The 23,199-nt window shown below is 42.8% G+C and overlaps 1 pseudogene; it reads left to right on the top strand.

The window, feature by feature from the left end:
• Positions 1–3,565: 3,565 nt before the first annotated feature.
• On the top strand, positions 3,566–3,684 carry LOC133378681 (5S ribosomal RNA; annotated as a pseudogene).
• Positions 3,685–23,199: the final 19,515 nt, after the last annotated feature.

Raw genomic sequence — 23,199 nt, 5'->3', positions numbered from 1 at the left:
GAACTGAGAAAGCAATCTGTACCTCACCTACATATCTGACCCTCTCTGTCACTGCCACCGCCAAACAAGCCCCAGTCAGGCAAAAGGGGAGGCAAAGAGCCTGTTAGAGAAGAATTTTGATCTAAGCCAGAGAAGCACTTTTGTGGGAATAGTGCTTGGTGCAGGCTATGGGGAAGGGACCATAGTTCAGTGGCAAAATGTTCCATACAGAAGGTCCCCGGTCTAATTTTTAGCATCTCTAATTAAAAGGGTCAAGAAGGAGGTGATAGGAAATACCTCCACCTGAGAACTTGTTGCCAGTCAGAGATGGAGAACCTGTGGCCCTCCAGATGTTGTTGGACTACAACCTCCATCATACCCTGCCTATGAGCCATGCTGACTGGGGTTGATGGGAATTGCAGTCCAAAAATATTTGGAGGGCCACAAGTTCTCAATCCCAGTATTTGATGAGATGGACAAATTTGCCTGATGTGGTATAAGGCAGTTTGCTATATTCCTATGAGCATTCTAAGCAGGGTAAATGTGTATCCTAAACCACAGGCAACCTGAATTCTTTGCATCATCATCATCATCATCATCAGTCTAGGGAGGTATACTGGGATATCCGTTGCTCCATGGGATCTGTAGTGTTCTCTGGTTGCTGGTGAGGCTGCCCTGTAATTGCAATTTATATCTTATAGATCCAGCTATGCGAGGTTAAATGAAAGCTTTTAGTGTATCTATTTGGTCTTTGCTGAATTTAAATGCCTGGTCTTATATCCTTTCAAATGTAGCAAAGGGTGGGGGTAGAGGCAGGGAAGGGAGGGAACTGACCTACTCTAGCCCCTCATAGTTTATAGTGAGTATCCTTGGGGTGGGGGTGAAAATTAGGGCTTGGAGGGTGAATGCCATGAGGTATGTTTTTTAACCCCTCTTTGCCATGTACAGATAAGTTTTTAGGAGAGTTTCCCCTCTTTCCAGAATCATAGCAGACCATAGTCAGTCTTATCTCAGCTCAAAAAGAAATTAAATATTGTGTTGTCAAAATGAGTCTGAAGGGGACAAGTGACCTCTGCAAGTCTACACAAGTGCCTTCTAATCATTTTGGGTGTCTATGGCATGCAGCCTTCCACAGTCTTGCATCAGGCCCTTTTACAAAGGCCCATTGCACTGAAATGACAGGTTTGGGTTGGTGAGGGTCGTTTTGATGACCTGGTCACAGTGAAGAGTGAAACAGAAAAGGATGGGGTTGACTTGTGGTTCCTTCAAACACGGCTAAATGAAAAACTAGAGAAAGGGTGGAAGTAATGTGGAAGAATGTAACAGCTCATAGGATTTATCCCTTACTACAGTACTGCGTTTCAGTTTATCAGGTCTGAGTCAATGTAAGTAAAAATTTGATATAACAATGACCAGAAAAATTGCTATTAAATTGGTCAATCAGACAGTGCTCCAAAGATGGATAGGTTCTGGGGTGGTCCCCCTTTCACCTTTATCTGCAATTTACCTAAAATATTTATTATGAATATAAAAGCATGGATTTTTCAGTTAAAAGCTACTAAAATAAAACAAAATGTAAGCACATTTGCTGAGACATACTTTTTCTGAAAACAAGCTAATTATCCAAAGATCTTCTGAACTATGCTTCTAAATGATCTTTAAGTAATTACTGAAGAGAGAGAGAAAATCCAGGGCCTTTTGAAACTGTGTGGAAGAAAATAAGTATGCCAAACCAGCCAAATTAAAGTAGTTTTATCCCTTCACTTTAATGCTTTTTGTAATTTTAGCATAAACTGAGTAAACATCTAGTAAGGTTTCAGGGGCAAAAGCATGTTTTTGTTTTTGTTTGTGTGTGTGTGTTTGGTGGGGGAGCTATTCTTAGCAATTATCTACCAGGAGATGGCACCATTGACAAAATAATTTTAAGAGCCACAAACAAACTCTTCACAGCCATCTGTTTATCTGAATATATTGTCAGCCCCAGGTGTTCACCATGGGCCCAATCCTGTCAATTAGTATTCAGTCAGGCAGTCCTTCCATTATGAGAGTCTCACTAAAATTGATGGCACTCTTGTGGAAGCTATGGTTTGCTGATTGTACAGGCAGGTAAAAAGCAGTCTTGGCTCATTTCAATAGCAATGTCTGAAGTGAAAAAGCTGCTGAGAAGGGAAGAGTTTCCTTTCTTGGGAGACTGAATCTGTTGTCTGTTTCTCAGATTGCAATCCTACAACATTTTCCTGGGAGTAAACCCAATGAATACAAGGCTATGGCTGGAAGCTGGTCTTCCATCCTTAGACTGCCTTTCTTGGACTCGAACTTTATGTTTTTGGTTCAAGGTGGCTCAAGCAACCCCCTCCTTTGGCTATCTCAATGCCATTCAGAAAGACTGTTTCGTCAGTTCATGGGCTAAAGCCATTCAGCATAAATTATCCTCTCTCGGTCTTTCTTCGGACTTCTTAGCCTTATTTGACTACTGTTCAGCCAAAAGGATCATTGTTAATCGCATAAAGGACATTGACCTCCAACGAGATGTAGCAAATATCGCCAAAATATGTTCTCCACTTCATTTAGGCCTAAAGTTTCATTCCCCCTTCCCAGCTCACTACTTGGAGTTTTTAGATTTCCAGTGCTATAGATTGGTTTTTACTAGGGCCAGATTTAATTGCCTTGCATCTGCCCTTCTTGACGGCCGCTATCGCGGGGTACCCTACGATAACCGATTCTGCCCCTGCCGTCAGAAGGACACTGAATCTGTGTTTCATGTTTTTTTAATTTGCCCATTTTATTCTAATGAACGTAACAGGTTCTTAAACCCTATGGTTGAGAAACTGTCGGAAAGTTCAACAGCCGAGAAGCTGAAACTTCTCCTTTCAGGCACAGACAAGCTTTTAACTATTGGGGTGGCCAAATTCCTCCACGCAGCCCAACTTATACGTAAAAACCAAGTCCCAAAAGTTCAGGTTGGCGCCCCCATTTTTATTTTTATTCTTATTTTTATTTTTTATTTCTGTATCTTGATTGACATTATTTATTTTAATTTTGTATTGTATACCGGGTCTGTGACTGTACAATAATAAATGAGTGAATGAATACAGGGCATGATCTGATGCATGAAATGAACTTTCAAGACATTCTGAAGGATCACAAGATCCTATTCATTTCAGAAAGAAGATTACTGAGTCTTTGCCCCCTCTAAGGAGGTGGTTGTTGTTGCTATTTTATTTCTTACCTGCCCTTCACACTAAAGTCCCAGGGTGGATTACAACAATTTAAAATTCAATATTACTGGAATATGATGGCTCCTGAAAACATATATCTCAGGTGTCAAGGGCCAGGGTAAAGAGTTGCATCTTCAGCATATGGCAAAAACTGTACAATGAAGATGTTAGATGTGCCTCTGCAGGGAGGGAGTTCCACAACTTAGGGGCTGCCACAGATAATGTCCTCTCTTGGAATACCCTCTCTCCCTGAACTTCTCAGGGTGGTGGAACTACCAAAAAGGGCCTCCTCTGCTGATCGTAACACCCAAGAGAGTCTGTAGGGAAGTAGGCGGTCTCTCAGATATTTGGGGCCTTCGTCTTCTAGGGCCTACGACCATACTACCCTGAACACGCCTGATCTTGTCTGATCTTGGAAGCTAAGCAGGGTCAGGCCTGGTTAGTACTTGGATGGGAGACCACCTGGGAATACCGGGTACCATAGGCTTAGAGGAAGGCAGTGGTAAACCACCTGTGAATACCTCATGCCATGAAAACCCTATGAATATATCCAAAAAAGATTCACAGGATCGCCATGTCGTAATTGATTTGAAGGCATATAACAACAACAAAGTCATCTAGGGCTTTAAACACTAATGTGGAAACCTTGTATTTGGCCTGGAAGCAAACTGGCAACCAGTGCAGCTCTCTCTCTCTCTCTCTCTCTCTCTCTCTCTGGTTTTTTTAAAACTGTTTTCCAGTATTCTCATAGGACTAGTTTCTTGGGGTGTGTGTGTCTGTTTAAAAACAGGGGTTATATGAGTTCTAAATATGTAATTCTAGAGGCAATAGCTTTGTACAGGATTGTGCGGACTTTGGTTTTTCATTTGAAAGAAATCCCAACTTGTGTCTTATAGTAGTTTGAACTTTCTGTGAAACTCTGAAAATTGTGAAATGAGTAAGATTCATGGATTTCAAGCAAAACTCTTTCACATCACCTCCTTGTGTGTGCTAAACACATGGAGAGAAGTGAGACCATGCTTGCTGGCCTGACCTCTGGTGTCACATGGCTCTATAGAGCTATATGTGCACAGGCTTCCTTTTCTAGACATCACACCGAATATGCAGGTGGGGGGTCTGGGGTCTGATAGGGCAATATTGGGGTGATGGGAGGGTAGAAACAAGCAGATGTAGTCCTGCTCTCTTTCCAGGCAATTAGAATATGGGTGGAAACAAGCTGTGAAAAGTGCTCTAGGCACTCAGCAAAACATGCAAGGCTCAGGTAAGATTTCACCAATAGATTCAGCCCATAGGGGAGGGGAGGTATAGGGCCAACTCATGTCTTACAAAGAATTTGCTTTGGAGGCATAGCCACTGTCTCCAAAGGGCAGGTACATTGTACTCTCTACAGTTAACATACTGAGTTAGGATACTTAGATACTGATTTTTTAAAAGTCCTTTCTAATTGTCTTTGCAGCAAAGGAAATGCAGGGCAGGGGCTGCACTTGCAATCCTGTTTATTCTATACTCAGGGCTGGCTCCAGGTTTTAGGAAGGCCCAGGCAAGGTGGCTGTCTATCCCTCCCCCTCAAAAAAAATTGATGGATTCCTCCCTGGCTGAAGGCTCATCTGGCAGCAGTAGCTGGGTCTGGAGAGCTTGTCTGCCAATATAAAATATTCCACCATGCCTACCAGAGTTGTCCACTAACAAAAGAGATGGGGAGGGGATTTCCCCTTTCCCCTGCAGCATCCACACTGTTCTTGAGGATCCTTAACTTTCTGGAACAGATTTTGGGGAGGGGAGTTGCATGGGGGGGGAGGGGAAATTGATAAAAAATCCTCCCCTTCTCTTCTATTAGCAGAGATGTCCAATGGATTAAAAGCCCTTCCATTTGTGTTGGATTCAACCTGATATTTCCAGGGAGGTGTAGACATGGAAAACAGTTGGAACATAACCTCTCACTGCTGTCACAAGTACTGTCCACTAAGTACCCATGCCATCCAGGATGCCCAGGCTTTCCCTCTGGCTGCCCAGTTGGGTTGGTGATGACTCATGACAGGGCCTTTTTAGTAGTGGCTCTCCTCAGTGAGCTGTGTCTGTCTCCATCATCACTGACTTTTAGGAGGAAGTTGAAAACATTCCTGTTTACCCAGGCATTTGATGGCTGAAGAAGACTGTTCCTGGCAAACTGTTTTTAGAATGTTTTAAATTGCTTTTAGATTTTTTTGTTGTGGTGGTGGTTAAAATGCTTTGTTATTAATATGGTTGCCACTCTGGGCTCCCTCAGGAAAAAAGGCAGGATATAAGTTTAATAAATAATAAATAAATATACAACAGAGAATATGAAAGAGTTACTTATTTATTAAAATACTAATAACCCACACTATGTCAAATTGAAATGTGGGGGCAGGTGTACGAGTATATATTTCTAACAATCATTCAAGCTAATAAAAAAAGATGAAACAATAAATAATAACTGTCTTAAAACATTGAGCAGCTGGTTCCCTTCTCATTACACAGCAGAAGTAACCATTCATAAATGCCTCAGAAAATAATCAGGTTTTAACCTGGCATCAAAACAGCTAAAACCTGGCACCAGATAGGCCTCAGAGGGGAGGGTATTGCCCAGTCAAGATGCCGCTATGAAGAATGCCCTCTCCTGCATCACTGCATAATGTATTGTTCTCAAGAGTGGAAGGCTGAGAAGGACTTCCCCAGAAGGGTCAATATTGATAGAGGTGCTCCATCAAGTATCTATACTTCCATTTGGGATAGGAAGCCTCCTTTGACGGCAAATCCAGTGAGCAATGTGTTTGGAATTATATAGTGATTTCCCCCACCAAGGGGTACATTTATTGGAACAGTGTTATTTGGCTGGCTCAGTGTGTAACATAAGTATGATTAGATGTACAAAAGCCTCAACAAGCCATTCAAAAGGTTCCTATGCTTCTTAGGTTTGAAAACCTTCTGAGTTTGAGGAGCTGACTCATGACTTCTGAACACTGAGATTTAGCTATATTGGGGCTCTAAAACACCCCCGTTGATGGAGGACTAATCTAATGAGATGGGAGCTCATCAGACTTCCCAGTATGCCAAGAGCTGTTTTCTTAATGAAATGCCACACAATTGACAGAGCAAAAGGTGTGCAACTAATGCAATACAACAAATGATACTCAAACACATATCAAAATCTCAAGGATAAATTTGTCATTTCTCTGGAGACCAATTCATAAGGCTGCAGCCTTATGAAGCAATCTTACCATACATTTATAGTCTCTCTGTGTGGGGAGAACTACTGGTAGAGCAGCCACCACATCCATTGCCCTGCCATTTAGCTTTGGACAGGGCAGGAGGTGGGGGTGGCGTCTTCATCCCTCCTAGTGACTATAATGGGAAAGAATTAAGTAGGTCAGCCCCAGGGGGGGTGTCGGGGAAATGATGGATTATGGCTCAGTTTTAAGGGACATGCTGTGCATGCAGAAAGTGTCAGGTTCAATCCTCTGCATTTTGAGGTATGGCTGGGAAAGATCCTGTTAGAAATCCTGGAGAGCTGTTGCTAGTCAGTGCAGACAATACTGAGCTAGACAGACAAATAGAATGACGCATATAAGGCAGCTTCCTGTGTTCCTGAAGGGGCTTTGGATGCTTGCCCTCAACACTCTCTGCCACACCTTGTTTAGCCCCTGCTCAACAGGCAAGGCATTCTTTTACATATTTGGGCCCCAGGGCATTCAGGGCTTTCAATGTAAGCATAAGCACCTTGAACTGGGCCCAGGAAACAATTTGCAACCATTGTAGTTGTTTTAGAATAGGAGTTATATGTGCTCAGTCATCTACTCTCAACAGCATTCTGGCCACCACATTTTGCACTTGTTGCAGTTTCTGGTCCGTCTTCAAGGACAGCGCCACACAGAGTGCATTACAATAGTCTAACTTGGAAGTTACTAGAGGATGGGTGACTGTAGCCAGGCTATCCCATTTCAAGAGTGGTAATAGTTGGCGCACCAGCTGAAGCTGGACATAGATACTCCTAGCCACTGAAGCCACCTGGGCCTCAAGTGACAATGACGGTTTATTTATTTATTTATTTATTTTATTATACTTGTATACCACCCCATAGCCGAAGCTATCTGGGCAGTTTACAACCCCAAGGGAAGTGAAACCCCATCAGGAACCAGCGGTTCTGCCAACTCCCAGACCCAGGCTCAACCACAGCACCTCCATCTGCTTTGAATTTAGCTGCAATTTATTGGCCCACATATAGCCCATTACCACCTCAACACCAATTTAGGACCTACACACCGTCTCCTGGTACCGATGAAACAGAGAGACAGAGCTGAGTATCATCAACATATTGAAGATACTTTGATCTAACTCCTCTGATGACTGTTGGCAATGGCTTCGTATATATGTTAAACAGCATGTGTAAGAAGATTGAACCCTGTGGGGTTCCACATGGGGCCAACCAGAAGTCACTCAATGCTATTTTCTAGAACTGCCCTTGGAGATAGGAGGAGAAGCAGTGAAAAGCAGTGCCTCCATTTCCCAGCTCCCTCAGGTCAATAACATCAAAAGCTGCTGAAAGCTCAAGGAGAATTAACAGGGTGACACCCCCCCTATCCCTCTACCAATGTAGACCATCAATCAGAGAGACCAAGGATATTTCTATCCCAAAACCAGGTCTCATGCTGGACTGAAATGGGTCTAGTTGGTTAGTTTCATCCAAGCATGCCTGAAACTAGTGTACTACCACCTTCTTGAGCACCTTCCCCCAAAAGGGAATATTGATGACTGGGCAGTAGTTGGCTAACACTTCTCAGTTGAGGGAGGTCCACTTGAGGAGGGGATGCAACACTGCTACCTTCAAGGTTGGTGGTGCTGCAACACACACACACACCATAATGAGGCACTAGCCATTCCTGGGACCCATACAGTCAGTCCCTTTCAGCTTGCTCTTATCAGAAAAGGAGTACATGAGTCAAGAGGGACAGTGATAGACCAGACCTCTTCAAGCAGCTTTCCCACATCTTTAGCCCACAACATCTGAAACTGGTAACAGCACCAGACCAGGTGGTGTTTGGATGCTTCCATACGTTCTGTCCTGAAATCCCATGAATTTTGCACATTAATGAATGTGGGCAATTTTACCCTCAAACTGCCTCACAATTTTCTCACAGCAGGCCTCCAATGAGACAGCCACCTCCTTCATTCAGGCAGATCCTGCTAGCCTCTTCATCACACACACACAAATCTGCTGGACAGCTACTTGAGGATTCAATGGTGGCAGTAGCCTTTTTCATCGTCACTACCTGGTAGGCATGAAAATGTGTCTATACCTGTGTTCGGTTGAATTCATCCTGAGATCTAGCAGTTGTCCTTGTTTTATTGCTCCCCAGGGATATTGAATATAGAACCTTGAAGCAATTCTATCAGGAGCTTTTCCATCTCACCATTCCATAGTGAGACTAGGGTCTCAACAGGATTGCCAGCCATGTCAACTGGCAAATCCCCCAGAGCATCCTGGAATGCATTGGATTCCATATCTCCAAGTGTGGACCATTTTCAGAAGATTTTCTTAGCCCAGCCCAGCCCAGAAGCTCATCGTAAGTGAGAGATGGGAGTGGCTTGCTTGCCTTTTTTTTTTTTTTTGGCATGATTGATTAACATTTCTGGAATATATATATATTATTTATTTTTAATGTATTTATATACTGCCCTCTCGCAAAACATTAGGGTGATGTATAGCAAAAGAAAAACATTAGAAAACCATACAAAACAATCATTAAAATTACTGGCTCCTATAAAACATTTTAAACAGCTGCATAGGCCTGTTGGCTCAGATAGGTTTTCATGATTGATTCATATTCTGTGAATGTTGATTGATTCATTTAATCTATTTATTGTGTATTTTTCTATACTAGAAAGTGATTTATCGCTTAATGCTTTATTGTTGATGTGAATTACTTTGAACATAACTTGGTTGTTGGAAAAGCAGCATATAAATACAAAATCAAATCATATCAGGCCAGATCTTAATGGTCTTAATGATATTCCAGAGTTAGAACCAGGTGAAATTTTCATCTCCAACATCTTCTCTCTCTGGTAGCCACCTGCCTCACCTCAGATGGCAAGGGCATCTACAGGATGGTCTCCACTGAAGATTTTAATGTATGTAATGGGTGGGCACATATGGAGATCTTGTTTTTCAAGTATCCTGGTCCTAAGCTGTGAAAGTCTTTAAAGGTCAAAAACAGTACTTTGATATGGACTGGGAGCCACTGCTGTTAACATAGTGCAAGCATAATACCTGGCCCCAGGCTGCATAGGGCTTATTGCATTAGTTTTACAGATTGTAGTAGTAGCACTTCTGTCCTGATTTCTAAAATTCCTTTCAGGAATCGTGGCTTGTTGGCCAATATACACCATGTTGTGCTAAATGTCTTTCACACTGCTGCAACAATGATTTGTTTCCATCACTCAACCATTGCACGGTGTAGTTTCCCCATAATTCACTGTGCAAGTATATCTTCTCACATCTCCATCCAACATCTTTTAGCTTCTGACATGTTTGTGGTGTGTCTGTGTGGGGAAATGTTACCCGCACCTATGCTGAAATATGCTGGAATATCAGCACGATTTTCTTGAGGTAAAAAAAGGGGGGTGGGATTGAATTGCATGCTGGGATACTACATTCTAGCTAGTTATGTGAGTGGCAGTCTCGTGATTGTGAGAAAATGACAGTGCAACCCCCCCACAATTTATTGGTTTTTAGATTATTCCTGGAATCATTTATCACAGAAACAAGCACTAAACTTCCACAATATTCCATTAGATTTCTGGAACTGGCTCCTACATCGTGTGAAAGACCCACCCACACATACACACACACAAAGTAAAAATTATGTGGTAAGGAACCATCAGGGAAATGGATTAACCTGCTGTCTGAAAGCATCCCCAGTTAGTAATTTAGAAACCACATTCTGCAATAACTGCAGTTTCTCAACAGTCTTTAGAAGCAACCCCACATGCTGCACATTACAGTAGCATAATGAGGGTATGGATGATGTTTATTTCTTCAACAAAATAGAGTTACACTGAGTTACAATAACTTAGGTTTAACAAGTTTCTTTATGTAGAATTTTTGGTCCAAACCAGCCCCCTGTATTGGTTGAACACCACAAATGATAGCATTGCTTTAAAACTATGCTACTATCCCCAGTACAGTGCAGCCTAAGGTACTTCAGCTATACTGTACTATGAAAAAGGCAGAATGGATAAAATCAACTAGTTGAGGCATTATGTGGGCTTCGAAGGTGCTTCAGTGCCAGAGAGATCAGCAAAACCTAACATGTGCCTCAGCTGAAGGAGAGATTTTGCGCTAGGCAGCTGAGAACCTTGCTGCAAATAGGATGCTACCAGCAGAACAGCCTTTCCCATCCTGTTGTCCTCCAGGTGTTTCCATCTAACTTCCATCACCCTCAGCCAGCATGGCCAATGGTCAGGGACTATGGAAAATGTTATTCAAAACATCTGAAGGGTACCAACATGGAAAAGACAGAATCAATCTGACAACATTGAGAATGTTAATGTTATGTTAGGAACAACTTAAACATTTGGAATACATAGAATCATAGAACAGTAGAGTTGGAAGGGGCCTATAAGGCCATCGAGTCCAACCCCCTTCTCAATTCTATACATTGTTAAAGGGGTATAAAAAGTGCAAATGAGCCAATTTTAGATCAAATCTACATTTTCTAGATGTAGGATACGTGGGGAGAAATGACTTAAGTTTAATTTGTGGTAATAATCTATCCCCAGGATCTTAAGCATCCTAAGAGCCTTCTTGGTGGCTGCCCCCAGGCACAAACTCTCTTCCCAGGTTACACTGGCTCCCTCCCTGTTGTCCTTCCGTCAGCTGGTGAAGACTTTTCTGTTTGGACAGGCTTTTGGGAATTGACTGCAAGGGCTATTGAATAGGGTTCTGTTTTTTACTGATTTGTATTTTGTGTTTTTTAAAAAAATTGCTATGTTTTAACTGGTTTTAATTTTATAGTTAGTTTAATTACATTTTAATTATATCTTCTGTATGTTTTATTTATATGTTTTTAACTGTATTTGTTTTAATTTTGTAAGCTTCCTTTTCACAGTTCTGGGGAAAAGCCCATATATAAATGAATAAAAGTAAGTCTTTTATTATTATTAGTAGTAGTATTAGTATTATTTAGTCATATATAATGCCACTGAGTTCAATTAGACTTACTTTCTAGTATGGTGATAGGGAACCTGCAGATGTTCTGAGTTCATACTAGAAACTCCTATTAGCCTTAGCCAACATGGCCAGTGGTTAAGGATAATGGGCACTGCAGTTCAGCCATATCTGGAGGGCTAAAGCTTCCCTACCCCTGTAGATTTTAGTAAATGTGTTTAGGATTGCAATCTCAGACTTAAATTTAACAGTTTTGTTAAGGTGGTTTTGAAATTATTCCAAATTTTCTAACCTAAGATGTCACATTGTATCTATGGAGTACCTTTCATCTGCAGTCTATGGAATTCACTCCCACAAGAGGAAGATATGGCCACCAGCTTGGATGGTTTCAAAAGAGGATTAGACAAATTCATGGTGGATAAGGCTATCAATGCCTACTAGCCATAATTACTATGCTCAGCCTTCACTGTCAGAGGCAGTATGTCGCTGAATCCCAGTTACTGGAAAGCACAGGTAGGGACCGTGCTGTTGTGCTCTAGTCCTGGTTTTGGACTATGCTTTCCATAGGTATCCAGTTGGCCACTGTGAGAACGGGAGGTGGGACTAGATGGGCCATTGGCCTGATCCACCATGGTCTTCATATGTTCTTAAGTTAGTCCAGACCAAACTTGAACATTTTTAGATGCTTTAAGGTCTTCCTACTTTTGGCCCAGTTTTAATTTTTTTCTGCAGTTGGGATTTTAGCATGTATAGAATTATAGTAGAGTTGGAAGGGGCCTATAAGGCCATCAAGTCCAACCCCCTGCTCAATGCAGGAATCCAAATCAAAGCACTCCCGACAGATGGCTGTCCAGCTGCCTCTTGAATGCCTCCAGTGTCGGAGAGCCCACTACCTCTCTAGATAATTGGTTCCATTGTCATATGGCTCTAACAGTTAGGAGGTTTTTCCTGATGTCCTGTCGAAATCTGACTCCTTGCAACTTGAGCCCATTATTCCGTGTCCTGCACTCTGGGACTGTTGAGAAGAGATCCCGGCCCTCCTCTGTGTGACAACCTTTCATGTACTTGAAGAGTGCTATCATATCTCCCCTCAGTCTTCTCTTCTCCAGGCTAAACATGCCCAGTTCTTGCAGTCTCTCCTCATAGGGCTTTATTTCCAGTCCCCTGATCATCCTTGTTGCCCTCCTCTTAACCTGTTCCAGTTTGTCTGCATCCCTCTTGAAGTGCGGAGACCAGAACTGTGTATGAGTGTAAGACTCTTTTTAAATAGATAATTCCTTCTGGGCTCAGAATCTGAGTAGGCTAAAAAGATAAAAGAAACAAATCAAATGATTTTGTGATTTGGGTTCATCTCCTCTTTCCTGAATATACACACAGAGTCAAAAACAAAGCAATTTGTGGTAGTGATCTCTGTTGATTTCCATTGTTCACTCACTTGCGCAACCAAATCTCTCATTCAATGCCAGTGTAACCAGATACGAAGCTAAAGAAATAGGCTTTTTCAGAAACCTTAGTCAACTGTTTGCAAGACAATCAAGTTCAGGAAATAGCCTCCTGTGGGTGATTTCAAATATTCAGACTCAAATTTTTCATTTGTCCATGAACCCCTTACTGGCTGTGTGGACCATGGTGTAGTAAGAGGGACAAGAGTAAAGTATTTTTAAGGCTTGGGCATTTGAGGGTGATGGAATACTTCAAAGATGTTAGGAATCAACTATAGTATTATAAATCAGATAGGAATGGTAACACATTTTGTACGTTGAGCAGTGACACACACAGGATTTTTAGCAGTAGTACTAAAAATGTGAAAGAGCCTTACTGGATCAGTCCAAAGGCCTATCTAGTCAAGTATTCTGTTCTCACAGTCACTAACTAGATAACTATGGAAAGCCCACAAGAAGGGCATGGGTGCATGATCCCTAGCAACTGACATTCAGAGACATCCTGCCTCTGATACTGTAGCCATTGACTAGCAGCCATTGATAGCTTTATATGAATTTGTGTGATTCCCTTTATTAATCATTACATTTATATCCTGCCCTTCCTCCCTAAAGGACCCTCGTTATCTGAGTTGGTGGCCATCAGCACGAGTTGTGGTAGCAAATTCATTGTTTAACTTAGGGCCGGATTATCCATTAGGCTTAGTAGGCTGAAGCCTAGGGGCCCGGAGCTCTTGGGGGCCCATGGGGCACTGGCCTGAGGGCCGCTGGAGCTATAAGGGGCCCTCCGCTCTCCTTCCGCAATCCGCGGAAGCATCCGTGGACTGCCATCCCCCCGCTTTACCTACCTTTCCGTTGTTTTTTGCAGCGTGCAGATTTGCCATCAATAAAGATGATGGCCGAGGTTTCCTTAAGGGGCTGAAACCTCTGCCACCATCTTGGCTGATGGCACGCATGCGTGCTACACACGTGCGTTGCTGCCATCAACAAAGATGGCGGCAGATGCTTCAGCTCCTTAGGGAAACCTCGGCCGCCATCTTGATTGATGGCAAACCTGCGCGCACCGCAAAAAACAATGGAAAGGTAGGTGAAGTGTGGGGATAGGGGCCCCCAAACACCAATCAGCTTAGGGGCCCTCCTCAGCTTAATCTGGCCCTGGTTTAACTGTATGAAGTACTTCCTGTTATCTGTCCTAAATCTCCCAGCATTTGTCTTCTTTGGATGATCCCTGGTTCTAGTATTATGAGGGGAGAAAAACTTCTCTCTATCCACTTTCTCCACACCATGCACCATTTTATATGCCTCCCATTTAGTTTACTTCCCCCCCACACACACACAAAAGGCTCAACTGTTGTAACCTTTCCTTGTGGGTAGTTGCTTCAGGCTCTTGATCATCTTGGTTGCCCTTTTGTGCCCTTTTCCCTAGTCAAAGAGCTAGTCAGAGGATTAAGAAAGAGCTAGATATTAGTACAGGGTTTTATTGACCCCTGGAGTCAACGGATCTGTGCAGGGGATGAAAATTAATTAGGAACTATAAGTCTCATGATTCCAAATAATTGTTATTGATGATTCATACATGTTGATTATAGTGATATTTCTTGACTTTATTTAATTTATATTCCTAAGAATTTGGGTTAGGGTTGATGATGACTTTATGAAGCTCATAAAGGGGTCAATGAACTCAGATGTTTGGGGATCCTCGGATCAGAAGAATTGTAACAGGAATAAAGAAGTTATAAAATCATTGAATTATAGAATAGTAGAGTTGGAAGGGACCTTTAAGGCCATCGAGTCCAAACCCCTGCTCAATGCAAGAATCCAAGTTAAAGCATACCTGACGAATGGCTGTCCAGCTGCCTCTTGAATGCCTCCTGTGTTGGACAGCCCACCCCCTCCCTAGGTATTTGGTTGCATTGTCATACCACTCTATCAGTTAGGAAGTTTTTCCTTTTGTTCAGTCAAAATCTGACTTCCTGTAACTTGAGGCTATTATTTCGTGTCCTGCGCTCTGGGATGATTGAGAAGAGATCCTGGCCCTCCTCTGTGTGACAACCTTTCAAGTACTTGGAAAGTGCTGTCATATCTCCCCTCAGTCTTCTCTTCTCAAGGCTAAACATGCTCAGTTTTTGCAGTCTCTCCTCATAGGGCTTTGCTTCCAGCCCCTGATAATTCTTGTTGCCCTCCTCTGAACCTGTTCCAGTATGTCAGCATCCTTCTTAAAGTGCGGTCTCCATAACTGGATGCAGTACAGTAGGGCCCCACTCAGACAGCAGGTTAGGTTCCAGACCCCCGCCGAAAAGCAAAAACCGCCAAAAAGCAGATCAGCTGTAGCGCGGGGGTCTGGAACCTAACCCGCTGATCATGCCGGAGGAGGAGAAGATCAGCTGTAGAGCGCTACAGCTGATCTTCCCCTTCTCCGGTGCGATCAGATTGAGCGCGGGAGTCTGATTACTCCAGATGAGATCAGCTGATCGTGCCCCTCCTCCGGCACGATCAGATTGAGCATGGGAGTCTGATCGCGCCAGAAGAGATCAGCTGTAGCACACTACAGCTGATCTTCCCCTCCTCCAGCACAATCAGATCCAGCACGGGAGTCTGATCGCGCCAGAAGAGGAGGAGATCAGCTGTAAAGAACTACAGCTGATGTTCCCCTCCTCCGGCAAGATCAGCTGGACAGTGGGGAGCTCTAGCCCCCCTCCAGCTGATTGCCCCGCTGGTGCCATATTAGAGGAACGCCGAAAAGCGGGGCACCGAGAAGTGGGGCCCTACTGTACCCAATATGAGGCCTATCTACTGCCAAATAGAGGGGAACTAGTACTTCACATGATTTGAATACTATAAGTGTAGCCTAAAATAGCATTTGCCTTTTTTGAAGCCACATCACACTATTCATATTCAGCTTGCGATAAAAAAAATCCCAAGATCCTCCTTGTATCCCCCATCTTATAACCACGCATTTGGTTTCTTTTTTCTAGCTGTCGAACTTCTCCCTGTTAAATTTAATTCTGTGTTTTCAGCCCAATGCTCCACCCTATCAAAATCCCTTTGAATTTTCTTTCTGTCTTCCAAGGTATTACCTATCCCTAACAATTTTGTATCATCTGCACATTTGATAAGCATTCCCTGCACCTCCTCATCCAAGTCATTAATAAAAATGTTGAAGAGCTACTTTCTAAAGAGATTTCATTGTTAGATAAACCTCAAAGAGACACAATGGAGTTCATGAGGAATACAGTTTATAGGCTCCAATATGCCATTTTTGCAAGTAATTAAAAAAACTGCATGCACACTTTTATTATAATTATAATTAAAATTGTTTACTGTGTATGCCCACCAAGAGCCTGCTGAGATCTTCTGTTGTAGTACAATCCTATGCATGTTTACTCAGAAGCAAGTTCCAATCCTGTAAAGAAAGTGCTCTTTATGTTGCTGAAAGCTATAAATTTACTGAATTCCTGATGTGAGACAAGTACACATCAGGACAAATTCTCCTGATGTGAGAAAAGGAAACTGCTCTCAGAACATGGAATGGGGTTTAACTATTGCCTGGGGGGGTCAACAAATCTTGTCAATCACAACCCTGACTTCACTTATTGGCTAAAAACCTGAAAGGGCAGGGATTAGAGCAGCAGATACTAAGAGAAGTTGCTGTTGGGGGGGGGGCTGACATTTTGCTTCATGTCTTTTGCACTAGACCACCTAGAAATTTAATTTTTTTAAAAATGGAAGTTAAGAGTCTGGAGATTAAGGTGACTCATGTTGAAACCCAGAGAGGACCCCCCCAAAACCAGAATCTCTGGGCAAAAACCGGACACCTGGCAACCCTACCCCAGATGGATGCAGAGTCTCCTGATAGAAAGGATCAAGTTTCCTCATTGGCCTGGACAATAACTCCCCTAAGTGTTGTGAAAAGTGAGAGCATGTCTTCATTCCCCAGTCATCCAGCGTGATTGTCTCATTTGACTTTCAACAACTCTGGACTTGCATGCATGGTTGTAACATTCAAAAAGACATATGCACCATAGGCCCAAATTACATACTACATCAATTGGATTTTACATGTGTAAGCCTTTTCAAACATTTGTACCCATGCATGGACATCTGATGACACTGGAGGTGAGCCAGATGGATGGGGAGGACAGGCACTCTTGTTTCTATTCTCCACCACCTAAAGGGGACTGATCTGGGTAACAAAATTGTCCCACCTGGTTCAGCATCTTTGCTAAGGATCATAAAACGGCCCAGTCAGGAAATTCCCTGTGCATTTAACTCTAATTAACATAGGTTCTAAATAATGTAGGGAGCCTCTGCACATAGAGCAAATTTCCTACTACAGACAGTTTCCTGAATGTAACAATGACAGAAGAAGCATAAATGCACAGCCTTAACTTTTCATCCACTTTCCTACTGGAATATATGGAATTTATGACGACTGTTCCTTGAGGAAGCTCTGCATTGTGCTTCTCTGGGATTGAAAGCTTCAACAAGAAAGCATATATGTTTATAAGCTTCTGAGAAGTAGGGTATTTTCCCAGCATGGGGAATCTGTAGGATGGTTATATTTGCTGGATCAGATATCATATGAAGTATGTAACAGATTGCTGAAGTTTTGTGTAAAATTTGAAGATTTCTTTTTAATGGGTTAAGTCAGGTGTGGCAAACCTCAGACTTGGGAGTCAACTGCAGCCCTCAAGAGCTCTCTGTCCAACCCTCCATAATCTCACTAGGCCATGTCCCCTTCCTAGGCCATGCTCCTCACTCTACAAGTGCTTAACTGTGACACTCTTGCTTTCTTGGTTGGAGGCATGTGTAGTAGCCTCTGACCTTTGCATGGCTGGAAATAACCTAATGTACAAGATAAGGTGTGCATCCATTGCTCTGTCAGTTTCTGTCTCTGGACCCATACACCCCTGACACGTGACCCTGAGAAGACTGCCTATGAGGGAATATGGTCTTCAGGCTAAAACAATACTGCACCTTTTGGTTTTTAGATGCCCTGTGTTCAGACTATGTGGTTTTAGATGCCAGCTTGCAACTCTGGACTATGGGTTGTATCCAATGTAATGCTGAGTTTAACCCACTTGGCGGTATACTTGTTCCACACCAGTGCAATGTTGCTGTGCAAGAGAATACATAAGCAGGGTCCACAACAATCTGTTGTGCAATGAGTTTCTGCTAGTGGAATGGTTGCACTGGATTCCTCTGTTAACATTAAAAGTCTCCCATCTGCTAGCACGAGAACCCTTGCACTAGCTGACGGAGAAGGCTGGTTACAACCCACAGTATTTCAAAACTCCCAGTAAAGCAAGAGTAAGCCATTCCCTCCCCCATATACAGTGCTTTCCAAAAGTACTCAAACTCCTTACCAATGCTTTCATATTACTAAACTACAAATGGTACATTGAAATTTCGTTCTGTATAATATTTTATTTTGAAACACTGAAACTCAAAATCAAATATTTTAAGGTATTGGTTTTATGTTGGGAAATGTTCATAAGAAACATAAACTGAAACATGTTGCTTGCTTAAGTATTCAACCCCTGTGCTGTTGTTGAGCCCCAGCTATCCCAAGCACATCAGGGAGAGTGGGCAGAGGAGGACAAGACTTTTGAGAGCCTTGAGGGAGGGGGGAGCTCTAGCAGCCCTCCAGTTTCTCTGGACAATCCCCGGGGTGACTTAGACCCCGCTCCACCTGAAGGTGCCTCACCACCTGCAAACGGTCTGCCAGAGCCATTGGGGAGTGATCTCGCACACATGCCAACTCCACCCTCCCAGGACTCCCCACCTGGACCTTCAAACATTTCCCGCCAACTTGCTCCCCGCCTCCTGAAGTCAAGCTGGCACCTAGCAAGCCTTTACTTTACATTTACATTTACTGTCCGATGAGCAGTCGGAGGCTCACCCCCCCTCGCCCTGCGTGAGACGACATGAGAAGCAGACAGTCAGAGGGTGGAACCACGCAGGAGTCGGAGATTACAGGCGAAGACCCTCCCTACTTAAGGCGGCACACCCTTGATTGAGGTGCTGAGTCAACTTACTCCACACGCTGCAGAGAATGCTTAGTTAGCATAGTTAGCATCAGTAGTGAGTCAGCCTAGATAGGTCTATGAAGCACACTGCTTTTGATGTAACCGTGACTCTAATAAAGCAAGAATTATTGCCAGACTCGCCTCCGTCAGGACAGCTGTGGAAGCTCCCAATTTACACAGATGAAAGAAATTGCCCTATTGAGGACACAGTTACCTTACCATTGGCCTCCACCTGTGAACCATTAAAGTTGCTGTCACACTGTCAGGATAAAACCCCACTGTTGAAGGATCATTGTTCAGGCTGTGGATCAGAAGGAAAGTGAAGACCAAAGAGCATTCTACAGAAGTGACAGATAATGTAATACAAATGCATAGATTAGGAAAAGGGTACAAAATAATATCCAAGTGTTTGGCTATCCCAGTGAGCACAGTTGGATCAATAATCAGGAAGTGAAAGCTGCATCACACCATCCAGGCACTGCCAAGAAAAGGCCGTCCCTCAAAACTCAGCACTCAAACGAGAAGGAGACTTATGAGAGAAGCTACAAAGAGGCCAACAATCACTTTGAAGGAGCTGGGAGTTCAGTGGCTGGGAGTGGAATAATGGTGCACCAGTCAATCGTATCAGCTGTTCTGCCTAACACTGGCTGTATGGGATGGTGGCAAGAAAGAAGCCATTACTCATTACAGCTGCAATGTGGGGAAAGGTTTTGTGGTCAGAGGAGACCAAGTTAGAGCTTTATGGCCAAAACTCAAAGTGCTATGTGTGGTGCAAACCTAACACTGCCCATGCCTCAAAACACACCATCCCTACAGTGAAGTATGGTGGTGGCAGCATCATGCTGTGAGGATGCTTCTCATCAGCAGGGACTAGGCATCTGTACATGTCAATCCTGTTTTCATGTGTGTAATATCCCTAGTAGTTCACCTTTGTTCCCCTGGAATAACCTCATTTTTTGTTGTTCCAGTTAAATACATAATGCTGCCTTCTACTAAGCATCTTGCTCTAGTACATCTATCTACAATGAGTGGCTCTCCAAGGTTTCAGACAGGAGCCTTTTCCAGCCCTATCTGGAGATGCCAGAGACATGCTCTACCACTGGCATTGTTTATTTTCCTCTCAATGTTTCCAGTAGAAGGGAAATAGTTTACATTTAAAAAATGGAAAAGGATGGAGGAATGCAAGAGAAACAGGGATAACTCTGTCCAGCGAGAGCTTGAATGAATGAATTATAGAATGAATGAATGAGGCGGTAACTGCCCCCCCCTACACACACAGCCTTAGAATTGCAGGCTAAGTGGACATGTATCCTCTCAAGTTTGAGCTTCTGTTTCAGGGATATATCTTTTTCTGAATGGTTTGTTGTTATATGCCTCCAAGTCGACTACGACTTATGGAGACCCCATGAATCAGCAATCTCCAAGAGCATCTGTCATGAACCACCCTGTTCAGATCTTGTAAGTTCAGCTCTGTGGCTTCCTTTATGGAATCGATCCATCTCTTCTTTGGCCTTCCTCTTTTTCTACTCCATTCTGTTTTTCCCAGCATTATTATCTTTTCTAATGAATCATGTCTTCTCATTATGTGTCCAAAGTATGATAACCTCAGTTTCATCATTTTAGCTTCTAGTGATAGTTTGGGTTTAATTTGTTCTAACACCCAATTATTTGTCTTTTTTGCAGTCCATGGTATCTGCAAAGCTCTTCTCCAACACCACATTTCAAATGAGCTGATTGTTCTCTTATCTGCTTTTTTCACTGTCCAACTTTCACATCCATACATACAGATCGGAAATACCATGGTCTGAATGATCCTGACTTTAGTGTTCAGTGATACATCTTTACATTTGAGGACCTTTTCTAGTTTTCTCACAGCTGCCCTCCCCAGTCCTAGCCTTCTTCTGATTTCTTGACTATTGTCTCCATTTTGGTTAATGACTGTGCTGAGGTATTGATAATCCTTGACAAGTTCAGTGTCTTCATTATCAACTGTAAAGTTGCAGAAATCTTCTGCAGTTATTACTTTAGTCTTTTTGATGTTCAGCTGTAGTCCTGCTTTTGTGCTTTCCTCTTTAACTTTCATCAGCATTCGTTTCAAATCATTCCTGGTTTCTGCTAGTAGTATGGTATCGTCACATAACTTAAATTACTGATGTTTCTCCCTCCAATTTTCACACCTCCTTCATCTTGGTCCAATCCTGCTTTCCGTATCATATGTTCTGCATAAAGATTAAATAAACAGGGTGATAAAATACACCTGTCTCACACCGTTTCCGATGGAGAACCAATCGGTTTCTCCATATTCTATCCTTATTCTGAATGGTAGAAGTGCTATATTTCATACCTGGAGAAAATGCAATACTTCCTCCAGGTAGCATTGTTATATTACCATTGTAATTGCAGCATGGAATGGGGTTGTGTGGGTCCTTATTTTGGATACAGTTTTGTGACATAATGGTTGACCACGTACCCTGTGCAACCATAACCATAACCTTAATATTTTCTAAACAGGTTGGGTCACAATTCACCTGCTATCAAGCACATTTAAGGATATGCACTACTCTCTGAAATTAACTGGGCTTAATTCTAATTAATTGTAATTAGCTGGACCATGCCCATCTTTTTCATGACAAAACTTAAAAAAAAACCTTTCAATTTGCCACATCATATTTAACTTTCAAATGATGCATCATGTTAGTTGTTCAGAATTTAATACATAATGTATGTAGAGGGGTGTGCATTTAATGTTTTTGGTGAACCACAGCATAGATTCCATTTCATGTGCATGAAACACCACACTATTATTTTTAAAATATTGTTTATGGGAATGTTGCAGAACAGAGAGCATGTTCTTAGGGCATGCTTTGTATAATCATGTGGCAAGTTTCTAAAACCACTGTGATGAGCTATGGGAATAACTTCTAGTGTCTATCAAGCCCAGAATTGTCTACTCTAAATAACAGGAGCTTTCCAATGTCTTAAGCAAATATTTTTCCCAGCCGTGGTTACTGACAGTCTTTTACGTAGAGGTGCTAAACCTGGGACCTTTGCATGAAAACATATACTCCACCACTAAGCTATGTGCTTCCCTAAAACAGGGATGGGAAAACTCCTTCTTGTCCACTCTGGATTAACCTAAACTTGGTCCTGGTATTTATGGTCCAAGGACTGGAGCCCCCATAGAAACTGCCCTCTTCTCTGGCCTTGCTAGGCCCAGTTAAAATCCTGCTATGCTGACAAAGGTTGATGATGTTATAAGATAATAAGTGGGTGTTCTGCATGTGTGAACCAGCACTGAGGGAGGTAGAAAGTCATTGAAATATCCCCTTTTCTCACCCCAAGCACTTTCCTTTCCATAACACTTCCAGCTTGAAATTTGCACCTGGAACACGGTCACCTTCCTATGATCAATATGTATTTGCATAATCATCATATTATTTGACATTCCTAAAGGAGCTAGTCTGCACAAAATCCTTGTAAAGAAAGAATTGCCTGGTAAAAGAAGGAAGGAAAATTATCTGAAGCTGTGTTAGATTTGATTACCACATTTGTAATGCACTAGATTAGTCAATTTGCAGTTGAGCGAATGGAGGTTATGTATGTATGTATCTACTAGTGAAATGCTGATTAGTATGGTGGATTGCATTTTTTCTTTCTTTCATGAAAGTGAATGGCTTGCACTGACTTGTATAACAGAGATTAACAAATGGTAATAGGGGCACATTAAAAAAGGGGACAAATCTGTCCTTTGCCCCACACAATGGTGTCAAGGTCCAACCCTGCCTAGAGCTTGAACCTGATGTCTACTCAGAGGAGAAGCAAAGTGAGCAGGGCCCTCCAGCAGATCTCCCCACTGCCAGTAGACTGAAGAGCCAATGGATCCAGATATCCCCACACCAGCTGTCTTGTTCTAACCCTGCCCTATCTCCCTCAGGGCCACAGGAGCAGAGGAGATAGCAAACGAGGCAGGAGTTTCAGAGCCTGGTTAGTGGAACGTGAAGCTAATCAGCAGGAGAAGGAAGCTCATGGAAGCCCATTCCTGGATCATTGTCTGGCTGAGACTCAGGAAGAGGTGGAGCCTCCAGCTCCTATATAAGCTCCCAGTGTGAGTTACTTAATTGCTGAAACAGCAGCTCTCTTCCAAGCCTGTCTAACCTGCGGAACAAATAGTGACTCTCCTCTTATGCAGAAGGGGGCCAGGTATTGTTCCAGGGTATAAATGTCTTTTAAAAAATGGTGCCCTGCAACCTTGGAAACATAGTAAGCTGCCTTATACTACTGTGTCAGACCTTTGGTCTGTCTAGCTCAGCATTGTCTACACCACCTGGCAGCAGCTCTCTGGGATTCCA

Source organism: Rhineura floridana, chromosome 2 (assembly GCF_030035675.1).
Source record: "Rhineura floridana isolate rRhiFlo1 chromosome 2, rRhiFlo1.hap2, whole genome shotgun sequence".
Lineage (NCBI taxonomy): Eukaryota > Metazoa > Chordata > Lepidosauria > Squamata > Rhineuridae > Rhineura > Rhineura floridana.
The sequence above is the reverse complement of the archived record's forward strand: the minus strand, read 5'-3'. Positions and strand labels throughout refer to the sequence as shown.